General features: G+C 37.9%; 1 protein-coding gene and 1 long non-coding RNA gene across 4 annotated transcripts in view; one reads left to right on the top strand and one right to left on the bottom strand.

The window, feature by feature from the left end:
* The window catches only part of LOC109423252 (hemicentin-2), a 759984-nt gene that overhangs the window by 17318 nt on the left and 728661 nt on the right, over positions 1–14005 (top strand). The window lies entirely within an intron of this gene.
* Positions 7300–13203, bottom strand: LOC115260398 (uncharacterized). Its single transcript, XR_009996362.1, has 3 exons — positions 9660–13203; positions 8787–9582; positions 7300–8431 (listed from the first exon to the last, which is right to left on the bottom strand). It is a non-coding gene; the product is annotated as an uncharacterized LOC115260398 (long non-coding RNA).

Here is a 14005-nt window from a genome sequence, read left to right as displayed (position 1 = left end):
AGCTGCTACAACTTTGCAACGACTACCTCTCCGATGAACAATGTCGACTAAATTGACTATTGAAGTTGGAATTCTTAAGGAGAAATTACATCGTTGCTTGACTCGCTGAGACTCGCTTTGGCTAGGAAAATTATTGACATTATAAGTGTCAATTCCCTCTTAGCGTCTTTGATGTGCACTGCAGTCCTTAGAAAACGAAAAGCTCTTCCAGTGTGAATATGACGTTGTAATTACTATCGACGGGAAGCGAGAAATAGCAGGACTCATAATAATAATATTGTGTTGTTGAAGTGGGAGTCAGATGAGCCGTGAAGATTACTTTATCAAGCTAGTAACATCAAACAACCTCTTTGTGATCATAGAACGACATACTAGCGCAGTGCACTGTTATTGATATGATACCAATAATGAGAAAGAACACAAATTATACTGATTATTTTACAGTCATGCATGGAAAGAAAACTTTGTGCAGTTTTGTGGGTGAAGGAAACCTATTTATATTGTTTGCTCGTCTGTTGTGAATTATGCAGTTAAAGAAAACCCCAAGACACAAGTGGTCAAACGAAAAGACAATTGTGATGCCCCTATAGACACAGATGTTAAGGCGCGGGTATCCACCATGACCATGCTGAGGGTGATGGGTTCGATTTTCGGTCGGTTCAGGAACTTTCGTAAAGGAATTTGCCTTGATTTCTTTGGGCATAGAGTACCTTCGTGCATTTCATACGATAAATGGTCATTGGCAAAGGAAACTCTTAGTTTTAATAACTGTCGAAGTGCTCAGAGAATACTAAAATATAAATACTATCTTCTTTACAAAATAAGCTTCTCTTGACCTATCTGTAGGGATCATGAGCGGTACCGTAATCCGGGGTCAAATTTAAAACAACTTTTGTGGATAATATCAGTTGCGATTCAAATATTGCCAAAAGAATTTCTGTAAAACCAGTACCCACTCAACTAACATTTATTGTGAATATAAACGTCAACAAAGCGTCCTCAATACGGCTTGATGCTGAGTTACTGTGTTGTACATGTGGACGGAAGCTTCTATTCAAGCCCTATACCTCTCCGTATCTCCGTATCCACTGGCCCCGATGATGTCCTCGCTGCCACACTGATATATATAAATAGCATAGAAAATAGCCCGTTTTGTTTTACTCCAGACAAGGCTTCATAATTGTGCCACAAGAAACCTTACCCAACTTCATCTTGCTGCAAAAGCTTGTGAAACGTCAAACTCAATAATGTTTACATTGAACAAGCTGTGTGGTTGCGCCAACAGATTCTTCTTCAAAGCTTCTAGCAGAAAAAGTGTTCGTTAAACGGCTACGAAGCGCTGCTGTTTTGTGTTTTGGCAACATTACAAAACGTACTGTATAAAAGCAGCTGTTGTAGTGGCTGGGACTCTTACTCGATTTGCACATCTTCCGGCAAATCTTCCGGTATTGAATTAAAGTGCAATAAGAGCAACCCAAATAATTTCACAGCACAGAGATGCATAGCTGTAAAGAATTTGTGTAGTAGCTATATTGACCAATCCAAATTCCTGTGTGGTAGTGGTTTGTGTTCAGATTTCCCGTGTTAATCTATCTGTAAGAACTTTGTAAACATATTTTGTTCTCACGTATATGGATAGGCTTGCAGTAGGTTTCGTGAGACTTTTTTGGACAACTCAATATCCCGCTCAAAGTTTGTTTTGACAATAATGTTGATATCCGACAAGCCGTGTTGGTAAACTAACGGTTTTTTTTTATTACAGCTTCTAGCTGTTATGAATTCGTTTAACAGCCTTTAAATTGCTGCTGGTGTGGGGATTTGTCAGTATAACGAACTGTACTGTATAGTAGCAGCTATTTTGTTAGTGGGGACTCCTATTCAATTTGTTTAAGTTTTCACATCTTCCGGGAAATCTCCCGGAGTTGGAATAGAGTGGAGTAAAGGCAACCCCAGTGACAAGCAATGGATTTCTGAAAACCGAGTTTGGTAGCTGTATGGTGCTTGTTTTGCAGTCGTGTAGGGGAAAAGCGGGTAACCCCGTCAGGGTGGGTAAGCCCGTCACCCCAATGATTCTACCAGAAAATAGTTATTTAGCAGCATTTTGGCCACCCATCTTATTTGTTTGTACCATTTTTACTCTTTTGAGACACATGATATCAATATTGACCTGTTAAACGCGAAGAAAATAAACAAAACAAACGCATGCGTTGTTGCACCAACGGTGGATGTAGTTTTTCGTCGGTAGAATTGAGCCTCTGGATTACAAAACAAGTACAGAAATTTATTTTAATCAATCATGTATTCTCATCTGTACTATTCTTTAGTGCCAAGATTCATCGAACGGTCAGTTTCAACCATTTTTCGGAAATTACAGTGCAATTTAGGAATAGTTGGCTTTTCGGGTAAGCCCGTCACTCATCGGCGAGGATCATTTCAGGAACTCTTTTTGGGATTTTTTCGGGTGTTCCTCCACGGATTCTTCAAGGAATCACCTGAGGGCTGGCAAAATAGAATCATAATTATTTTTATTTAGTTCAGTTAGTCGAGCGTTTAACGCTTTACGGAGCCGAACGTTATATCAAGCTAAAAGTTACGATATATCGAGGTATGTGTGTGTGATGGGTTCGATTTCCAGTCGGTTCAGGATCTTTTGGTAAAGGAAATTTCCTTGGCTTTCTTGGGCATACTATAGAATGTCTTCGGGCCTTTTACACGATATACACAATAAAAATGATCATTGGCTGAGGCAGCTCTCAGTTAATAACTGTGGAAGTGCTCATAGAACAACCAGAACAACAGGCTTTTTTCAGTTGGAACGTAATTCCAAGAAGAAAAGAAGAAGAGAACTAGCGAGGTTTTTTGGTAGTATGTACTTTTTACAACGGTGCGAAAGGTTAGATTATAGGCTGTTTTTTTTCAGTTACACTGATGTAAATGGAGAACAACGGCATGATCGCTTAAGTAGATTTATCCTTTTTTGGCATTCGGCCAAACCGAAAAATGACCCTTTTGGTCAAATGGTTTTTAGCCAATTGGCATTCGGCCAATTGACATTCGGCCAAATGGCACAGAACCAAAATTCTCATTTAAGAAAAATTACTCTATAACGAATGACTTCTGGAAATATTTTATGTGTCGCATATACTGTAAAATTAACGATTATAGGAAAGCTGTTTTATATAAAAAACGACTGATTAGAATAATTGGTAAACCATCACAAATCATAAAAACCCAGATTAATCCACCTAGTGGTGATAGTGCCTTTCTCGTCTAATATGTATTCAAAATTTCGTGGGCTTCGTGGCCGTGCGGTTAGCGGCGTCAGTCGTCTAGGCGTTTCGTAAGCCTCGGAGTGCGGGTTCGATTCCCGCTCCAGTCGGGGAAAACTTTTCGTCAAACGGAAAATTCTCCATTGGGCCACTGGGTGTTATGTGTGTTGTCCGTTGTCTCGTGTTAGTGTAATGTTCAGTCTGTGCAGCCTCTGGCTGAAGACGGTGTGTAGTGTCTTTTAATTTTTTTCCGGCCATAACCTGAAGTGTTCCTGAATCCTGATAATTCTCTAGAACGGAATAAATCTCATTTTCTTCTTTTGTCACAGTGCTCGTCAATGCGGGGTGGAGTTGATAAATAATAAATGAATTTGATGAAAACATTCTTAAAAAATTAAGCAAAACCGCTTAACTCATCGGTTTTGATAAAAAAAACTTCTGGAAGACTCTAATTTCACTTTAAAATTGAAAAATTTATTGGTTTATTTATTTGTGCACTTCTTCAAAATGTTGAATTCCGACCAAAATTTCCAAGGGGGGACCCCTCTGAACTTAAGAGAAAATCAAAATTTGTGTCAGCCTTATTCAGAAAAGCAAGAACTTTATCAAAGCCATAATTGAATTTGGAAACTTATTGATGGCCCATATTCCGACGCTATGTTAAACGTTTAGACCGAGCTGAAAAATATCAAATCTCTTGACCACCTTCACTAGCACTGGATGCCGATCATTATCAAGACATTTCGGCAAATTTTATTTTATTATCATTAGTTATAAGATTTATGTCAAATTTGACAAAAAAGTGCAAGCAAGCGAAATTTCCCCTATTAATGCCCATTCAAATTTCAACCGTGTTACAGAGCGCGAGGGCTCAACCAGTTGCATCAAAATTGTTCGCAGTAATTTTAGACGCAAAAGGGGATTGGTGCTATAAAATATAAATTTTTCCATACAACGTTGATCCATCCTACTGTATAATGACGCCTCAGGAATCTAAAATGATGTAATTTGACAAGATCGCTAAATTTTTTATATAGATTTTGTTCTTTTACACATATTAATCGCTTGCATCGATTTTGTTCACCTGCGTAATTTCAGCAATGGATCCAATCCTGATTCTGAAACACTGCTCGTAATCTTAAGTATGGTCAGAGACTATTTTCTTGCTGCCCGTTTATCCGGTTAACGAACATTTTTGATGATTTGATGTTGTGCATGCATGGGTTTGGTTTAGTTTTTTAATTGGTCACTTCCGATGGGACACCTGGAACCGGTTCCGGAACACAACCGGTTTACACGCAAAAACGCCTTCGCTCAAAAATTTGTTCGGCCTGCACATTTTTAGTAAACATCCATGCCGCACATGACTGTGTTGGAGACACACATTTTTTTAAAATTGCTCGTACGCTCACATGAGCATGTATTTTGCAATAATTTCGACATGGCGACCTCACTGGGTTTATAAACCATCTTCAAATACCGAAAAATATTGATATTTTGCAAAAATGTGAGCGTATGAGCAATTTTAAAAAATGTGTGTTTCCAACACAGTCCCTGTGCGGCATGGGCGTTACTCAAAAATGAGAGCTTTTGTTTTAGAGAGTAGATACGGTATGAAACTATTTTCCTGCTTACCGTTCATCTGGTTATCGAAAAAGCCGCTCTTTGATGTGTCGCATGCCTAGGTTTGATACACTTTTTTAATTGGCCACTTCCGGCAGGACATCCGGAACAGGTTCCGGAACAGAACCGGATCAAACATGGTCTGAAACTATTTTCCTGCTTACCGTTCATCTGGTTATCGAAAAAGCTGCTCTTTGATGTGTCGCATGCCTGGGTTTGGTTCACTTTTTTAATTGGCCACTTCCGGCAGGACATCCGGAACCGGTTCCGGAACACTACCGGTTCAAACGAGGTTTGAAACTATTTTCCTGCTTACCGTTCATCTGGTTATCGAAAAAGCTGCTCTTTGACGTGTCGCATGCATGGGTTATGTTCACTTTCTTATTTGGTCACTTCCGGCAGGACACCCGGAACCGGTTCCGGAACACTACCGGTTCAGATATAGTCAGAGACTATTTTCCTACTTCCCGTTCATCAGATAATCGAAAATGGCGTGATTTGATGGGTCGCATGCATGGGTTTGTTGCATTTTCATATCTGGCCCCTTCCTGGGGTATCGGTCCGGAACACCTAAATGGCCATAACTCCGGAACGGCTGGACCGATCTGAACCATTTTCAATAGGAAACAATGGGACAATGTATCCCGTCGAATGAACCATCGGTCGTTGAAATCGGTTCACATTTACTATCTAAAAATGAGGTGACCTTTTTGTACACATACACACACACACACATACATACACACACACACACACACACACACATACATACACACAGACATCATCTCAACTCGTCGAGCTGAGTCGATTGGTATAGAACACTTGACCCCTCCGGAGGCTCTATCAAATTTTCGTTTTCGGAGTGAACATATAGCCTTTCGGTACACCTTGGTGTACGAGAAAGGCAAAAATATGTTGGAAACATTTTCAAATTAAAATCTTCAAGAGTATCTTGAAAAAAAAGTTATGACGGACTTACCCCGTTAGGTGACGGCCTTACCCCATAGGGGTGACGGTCTTACCCGCACTGCATTTACATCATCAATAGTTTATATGTTTGTGTTATGTACATAATTCGGTAGAATAAACATATTTTGAAAATTTTAAAGCTCAAACCTTATAAAATACTAATGAATCAAACATTCTGCGTAGTCAAAATATCAAATTAACTGTTACATTATTTTTTAATAGTCCCAATGCTTAAGGTGACGGGGTTACCCCTTCCACCCCTATTAGCTTATGATTTATATTTGACTAGCTTCCCTTTTATTCAGCGTTGGCTGCTTTTATTCAATGGTTACACAACAAAAAGCAAATGATTGAAGCTTATAGCGCTGAAAATGTTAGTTGGGCAGTGGATCTCCATGGAACCTTGTGACCAAGGATGCCATATATACAGATTTATCTGTATTATACAGATTTCTGAGCGTCCGTACAGATTTCGTTTTATATGAAATACAGATTTTTGAGCTAGAAGGGCTATTTTATTTTTGTATGGGATACAGATTTTTCACCCAAAGTTTGTATGGGATACAGATTTTTGAAAATAGCGATACAGATTTTTCAAGAAATCATCTGGCATCCCTGCTTGTGACAGAATTTTGTTCAACAAATTTAAACTTATAGTTAAATAACTTCTAAAATCATAAAATTGGGAATGCCACTTTGGGACGAATTTATCAGTATATAATGAAGCATCGGTTGGAAAGGAAAATTTCCTTGTCCGATTGATTTTGCCCTTCTAAAACCGAATAACGCGTTTAAAATCTTACAAATAGTGAATTTAATACTAAAAATTCAAAATAAAATTTTGAAATTCCCCCTTAAACGCCTAAAGATAGGCAATTTTATTTGAAATAAGAGATTTCTTTCACAATAAATGAATGAATAAAATGAACTTTTTTTAGCTATTTCATGGTCTGATTAGCTACATAACTTCCCAACCAAGGCTCCACAAAAATGTTAAAACAGAAAATTTACGGGAAGTTTTATAAGCAAATATTGTGGATTTAGCACCAAATTGGTGTCGGAAGTACACAGATCGAAAAAAGAGTGTAAAATTCTGTGACATATGATGCACATAATTGGAGCGTGGGATATCACAGAAGTTTGCATGACATATCATGTAAAGTTCATGAAATATCATGTGAACTTCCATTATATGTCATGTAATTCAGCATGACTCTGAGAATTTACATGACATATAACACAAATTTACATGATATATCATGTAAACCATCATAACACTAAGTTTACATGACTAAAATAAAGTTTACATGACGTGTAAATCTCATTATTTTTATCTGTGTAACTTCATTGACTTCCGCTGCTTTTCCTTTCCGTTAAACATAACGTCGGAAATAGTGCCCTGTATAGTAAATCTGATGCTCTATACAGCGCACTACTTCCGACGTTATGTTTAACGCATAGGAAAGGCAGCGGAAGTCAATGAAGTTACTTCCGACACCAATTTGGTGCTAAATCCACAATATTTGCTTATAAAACTTCCCGTAAATTTTCTGTTTTAACATTTTTGTGGAGCCTTGGTTGGGAAGTTACATATGTAGCTAATCAGACCATGAAATAGCTAAAAAAAGGTCCTTTTTTGAAAAAATAGTCATTTATTGTGAAAGAAATCTCTTATTTCAAATAAAATTGCCTATCTTCAGGCGTTTAATCCACAATATTAACAATGATTTCACCTAAATGAGAAATACATTGCTAATTCCTAAAAAAAATAAGCAGAACTAACTTTTTTCCTAAAAAATTAAAGTCTACACTTATCTCTAGACATTTACGAACCAGATGACGTAAAAAGTTTAAGATCATTACGACGCTTAAGAGTTCCTAGCATGGAATTACAATGTAGTACCCGAATGATCAATTTCACCCCGCTGATCAAATTGACCCCGGTTTACGGTAATAAATATAATCTTTGATGATTATGCTTATGAAACTACATCAGCAAATAAATTAGGGAGTAGACATGTGAATTGCGAGGAACGTCGGTGTTGAAAACATTCGATCATAATAGGCATCCAATCAGTATAGGTTAATTTGGATTACCTCCAATTGTAGAGGCGCTTGGTGAGATAAGGGGAAAATCGTTTGTTTACATAAAAAAGTAATTTTTTGTCGTCAAATTTTACTCATTTTTCGCTCTAGAAGTTGCAATTTTCCGTTTGCAATGGCTTCCATTATCATCATTCTTGATGCCCACGCCGACAGATACCTACCGGATTGGGCTAACAAAAAATCCGGAAAATCGTCAGCCGGAGGCATTGCAAGAGCTCCTCAAATTAATCACATAAATTGTTCGTAAGTACCTACCGGATCTAAGAGCATCTGAAAGAAAATTAAATTTGCTTACCAAAAAGTGCTCGTTTGTTTCTCAACGATGCGGAAGTCGATACGAAAAAGTGAAAAAAGTGCACTTTGCCTATGCTGCGCCATGGCACTTTTGGCGGAGTCACGTTTTTCGTAGGGTTCTCATTCCTGCCACCAGATGCGAAGGGATCGTTGGTTTCCGTCAGATTTGCCTATTGATATGTAAACGTCAGTTTGTTGGTAAGCTTTGGAGTTGTATAAACGTGCTAGAGCTTTTAATTGAGAAGAAATCTATGTTATGGAAAGAATTTAGGAAAATTCCGATCACAAAACTATCTAACAGCACGTGTACCACAGAAGATAAGAATCACGGCAGTCAGCGCAAATTTTGGTTGCTGTGACTTACTCCTAGCTTTGGGCCTAGGTTGGGCTCTTCTGTGTACCACTTGGGACCAATGCATATTGACAATATGAGTCGATGACATAGTCTTTTCTTTGTGGCGCTGATGTACGTATGTAAATTCAAATAGGCCAAATAGTTACATAAACGAATAACATATCACTTACCAAGAGTGTGCTTTACAAGTGTCGTTTCCTTGAAAAGTCGAACATTCACTCCAAAGACGCTTTTGTCTTTTTTTTGTAGTGGTGTCGAATTTTGTGACATCATTTGATTACGCACTTCACTTCATGCTATCGATTTCGGTTCGGACTCGGCAAAAATATTCCGCGATGTTTTTATTATTTACATGTATTCCGAATGCTTCTAGTTGCGGATCACGGAGCCCGTCCCATGTGAGGATATCGAGTGCTTGATGGTGATTGGTGGATCGTCAACATTTCAACTGCCAAGGTTTCGTCCGTAAACTACGTAGAACGGAAATTGGCACTTTCGTTGACCCCCTCCCCACACTGTCTACGTAGACATTTTTTCAGGGTAACTTGTCAGATTACACTTTTTGTAAAACAAAAGTTTGATGATGGTACCTTAAAATAGGTACTTAAAAATTCGTAAATATTTAATTCAACTCAATATCAATTTCATTCAACTTTAAAATAAAAACACTCTTGGCAACTAGACTACTCCTCCATCCACGGTTGTAAGAACCAGTTGTCGAAGTTCACCTCAGGTAATTCTGATTCGAAAGGCTCTTGTACCTCTAGTCCTTCTGTTTCTAAGAAACTTCAATCCACCCAAAGAAGTTATGTTTCTCCATTTACTTAAATTCTTCAGGGCGCTGCTGCAGAGTTTTGAGGGGTTTCACCTTTTTTGGTGCAACATCTGCCTTGTAGAAGCTCCTTCAGTGTCGATCTGCGTTTACTTTTGTGGCAAAGTAAAGATCACAATCGTAGCATATACGACCTTTTCGAAAATAAGAAAAAATAAAAAATTAAATCATACAGTGAACTAATACTAAACTAAAAAAAAAATACACTTACCAACAAGTTGTTCGGACACCGATGGACAACAATCATCATATGGCAAAGCATATGAGAATCCAATACCAACTGGAGCCTTTTTGACCAACTGCCTTACTAGGAACGGTGTGAAGTCTGAATCAGGTTTCAAACTGTTCGCTTCAACGACATGTAGCATACCATTTTCTTGCTGAATTGGAAGGATACTCCTGAAGTCGCTTTGAATCGGCTTGCAAAATGTATTGTCATCATACTTCATGATCTGAAATTTGTTTTTTTTGTAGAATTTATTCAGATTAATGCAAGATGCAATTTACTCATCTGCAAAAGTATTGACTCTCACGCACATAAACTGTGTACCATGACGTATTATCACATGCAGATAACAGGTCGTGCGTAGCATCTTCTTCATGAATTCAGAAATCACGGGGTAGCCGTCAATCTTTACATTGCCCCAAATCTCGCTGAGTACCTGATCAGCGTACTCTAAGTTTTGCTTTTCCAGATCTACGTCTATTGTTCGGTTGTTGTTTTTATCGAGGTGACTTCCGAAGCAGTCATGAGGCAAAATTACACCCGACATTTCTCTGCTTAATGGCGTCATCCGTCTCTCAACTCGATTATACGCCGAGCGGCCGAGGGGCGTTTGAAAAAATGAACATCGCGTCCAAATGGTCCAAAATGGCCAATAGCATGAGCATGGGGTACCGGGGATTTTCGTCAGGACCTCCATCAATCGCCAATTATAAAAATAGGCTTGACCGTGTCATTAAATCATATATATAAAATCCCAGAGTTGTCTGTGCTTCCGTCACGCTTAGAAATGTTTCACTGAAATGTTACACACAAAATGACAGCTATACAACTCGTTGCATTATTTCTTCGTTGCATTGGTGTATTAGCGTATTGATGCATTGTTGCGTTCGTGCATCGCTTAATTGTTGCATCGTTGCATTGCTGTATCGTTGCATTGGTGCATCGTTGCATTGGTATATCGTGGCGATGTTGCAACCTCTGGTTGAAGACGGTGTAGTGTCTTTTTTTTAATTCGAATTGGTGCATTACTGAATCGCTGCGTCGTTGAATTGGTACATCGTTCCATTGATGCATCGGCACAGCGCTGCATTGTTGCATTGGTGCACCGTTGCATGGTTGCATCATTGTATTAGTTGTAAAAGATTCGTAAAGCATTGCGCTGCTGTATCAATCCTGTAGAATATTCTGGAAGTTTATTTTATTTCATAAGAACCCTACACTATGGTAAAAAATATAATTTGTACATGTATGCAATTTGGACAGGCACGGTGATGTACGTCTTGTTCTGGAGAGCTAATTAAAGTAGAGACTTCTCAATATTGATTATTGAATCAAACATACTCTATTCTGATGACTTACGTTGAAAATACGCTTAACAATTACGAATTTACTTCAAAATTATCGAAAATGTAAAATTTTTCACTAAAATGCCTCAAATGCACAGGTATGCAACACGACATACACTTCACAGTTACATACAATATTCACCCCAAAATCGTTGAAATTATAATTGTAAGAAATTTAAAAGCCTTATTGCAACGAAAAATGTTCAATAAAGAAGCATTAGGGGGATTAGGGGCATACTGGACACCCTAAGCAAATGAGTACGTTAGGCCTGTATAATAGAGTAAAACTTAACATATTATCAGTTGACTTACAACTTTAACTTGTTTCCTACGTCTTCCAATCATTTACACGAGGTAGAATGTCTTTATTGTGAAGAAATGATGAATTGTAAACCGTGTGTTTTTTAGGGCTGGCAGGAAAGGTACGGGGCGAAATGGACACCCATTGGGGCATAATGGGCACCCCTGCATATTTTATGCTACATCTTTGGCTACATCGACCAGTTAAGTAATTTGCCTACGGATATCAATACCACAGATATAATACTCCATATTATACGAGTTTACATAACATCAAAGTTAATTAAATAAACTTTAGGCCAAAATAATTGGATTGATTTTATCCAAACTTTCTAAAACGCCTAACAGTATGCAATGCGCATACATCCATTCGTAATTGCCAGTGTTCATTTTGCCCCGAATCGATTACAACATTAAAATTATTATTTTAAGTAAATTATGATCAAAAATAAAATACTCCATCCATTGCTAAATCTTCGTATACATGTAGATAAGGTAACAATTCATTTGTTTTTATGGTGGGCACACTCCAACACCTGTAAAACCTTATTTGATGCTGCTTCGAAATTATAAGAATTTCCCCATATGAAAAACATGTTTCAATTTCAATGATAATTTGGTTATTTTGGAGTAATATATATGGCACTGTTGAAAAATAGAACCATGACTTGTTCCTTTACACTTATGCATTAAAAGTTTTACATAAAAGTCAACGGTTTCGGCAAAAAGAGGGGTGTCCATTTCGCCCCGGGTGTCCATTATGTCCCTAATCCCCCTAGACAGCCAATCTCTTAACATTCATCTAGATCGCTTAAAATAGGTGGTGTCCAAAATACATTGCATGTTTTCTACTGATAATATATTTTGGTCATCTGACGAACTACATGGGGATGCTGTGCGATTGCATACTTGGAGGCGTATTCTGTGGGTCTGGCGATATTTTCTCGATTTTAACAAAAACTGTAATAGTTAACAAAATAGATGCCTGTTAAGCGGAGAAATTTAATTATTTGCAAGAATAAAATTGTTAATTTATGATTCTTCTATGATTTGGCAGTATTCATGGCTAAACATTGAGATAATTGCCCTGTCCAAAATATAAATAACTGAGGGTGTCCAAAACATATATTCGGTGTCCAAAATGCAATTCCAACAGTCGATTGGAAATTGTGATTTTCTCAGCTCAAAATGCTTTCGTTAAGGTTTTTGTCCCAAGGAACGCAAAGTACAATCATATAATAAGCGTATTAGTAACTTTGCAAAATAAACAATTGCTTTCTAAGACCAAGCCCACCCGTGGGCTTAATACTACACACGCAACAGCACGTCGTTAACGATTTTTAATTTCGTTATCAACCCATTTTCGCACCGGTCGTTCGTTTCCATGTGAGTAAAATAATGATCGGTCGCCTTTGCGCACCGGTGGTCTCTATTCTCTCCGTACCATCGGTTTTTTGCACTTCTGTAAATCATCGCAATATTTTGTGTATTTCTATGGGGTTATTGCAAATCTAATTCAGTATAATAATTTGTGCTCAAATTATGAAAGATGGGGTTTTCGATAAGACTGAAAACTGTTAGTAAAAATTGAATTCAAATAAATAATTCCCTTGGAGATTTGTACCAGTTTTGGTGCGTTTAAAGATATCATTTTCTCAATAATTTATGATTGTATTTAATCCCGGAATTCAAGCAATCTTTTTTTTTTAAATTATATGTTTGTTGCTTACTGTATGACTTGTAGGTTGAATTTTTATCTAAAATAATATCCATCTCTTCAATATTCATGTTGCCTTTCTCGCAAGAAATTTATCTGAATTTGAGATTATGACCATCTTTTTTAATAATTAGGTTTATTGAATAATTACATCCCCTGCATTTCCAACACACTTATAACGTAGGGTATCGCGCCACTTGGGCGGTGGCTTCTATATTCGTCTGTTTTCCTCTATAACTCAGTCAATTTTGAACCAATTGACTTGAAATGTTGTACACGGGTAGATACTATACCTATCTCACCACATTCCAAAAGTTTTGTCAATTGGTTCAAATTTGACTAAGTTATAGTGGAAAACAGACGAATATAGAAGCCACCGCCCAAGTGGCGCGATTCCCTAGTTGTCTCCTTTACAACTTCGCGTAGGTCAAGATTCTTGAATCCTGGTCATAGTAGAAGCTGTCTTCTAACAGTCTGCGATAAGTTTGCGCAACCTGTTTTCATTAACGTGTATTTTAACATCAGCTAATTCTATACTGGTTTGGACGGGCTCGGATTGTCCGACAGATTGTTGGTTGTGGATCGACTGGGATGTGGAAAAGTACCACCCTTTGCAGTGGTTCACAATACGCCTGCACTGACCGCCCACGTTGTTGGGCCACTAACACCTAAACAACGTAAACAACTTTAAACTACTGATTTGGTTCACCAACAATCTCACTAGTTTACCAAATTCTACCACTCAGAAAATTGAACTAAAATCTAGAAAAAAAAACTCATTGAAATAGTTTAATTTAAATTTAACGCGCGGTTACTTACTTCGAGTTCAGTTAAGCAAATAAGCTAAGCGTGGAGCGGACCTGGTGTGATGGTTAGAACACTTGACTATCACGCCGAGGACCTGGGATCGAATCCCACTCCCGACATACTCACAAAATGTGGGTTCTTCCTTCGGAAGGGAAGTAAAG

This window comes from Aedes albopictus, chromosome 1, assembly GCF_035046485.1.
Source record: "Aedes albopictus strain Foshan chromosome 1, AalbF5, whole genome shotgun sequence".
Lineage (NCBI taxonomy): Eukaryota > Metazoa > Arthropoda > Insecta > Diptera > Culicidae > Aedes > Aedes albopictus.
This window is presented reverse-complemented; position numbering and strand designations above follow the sequence as displayed.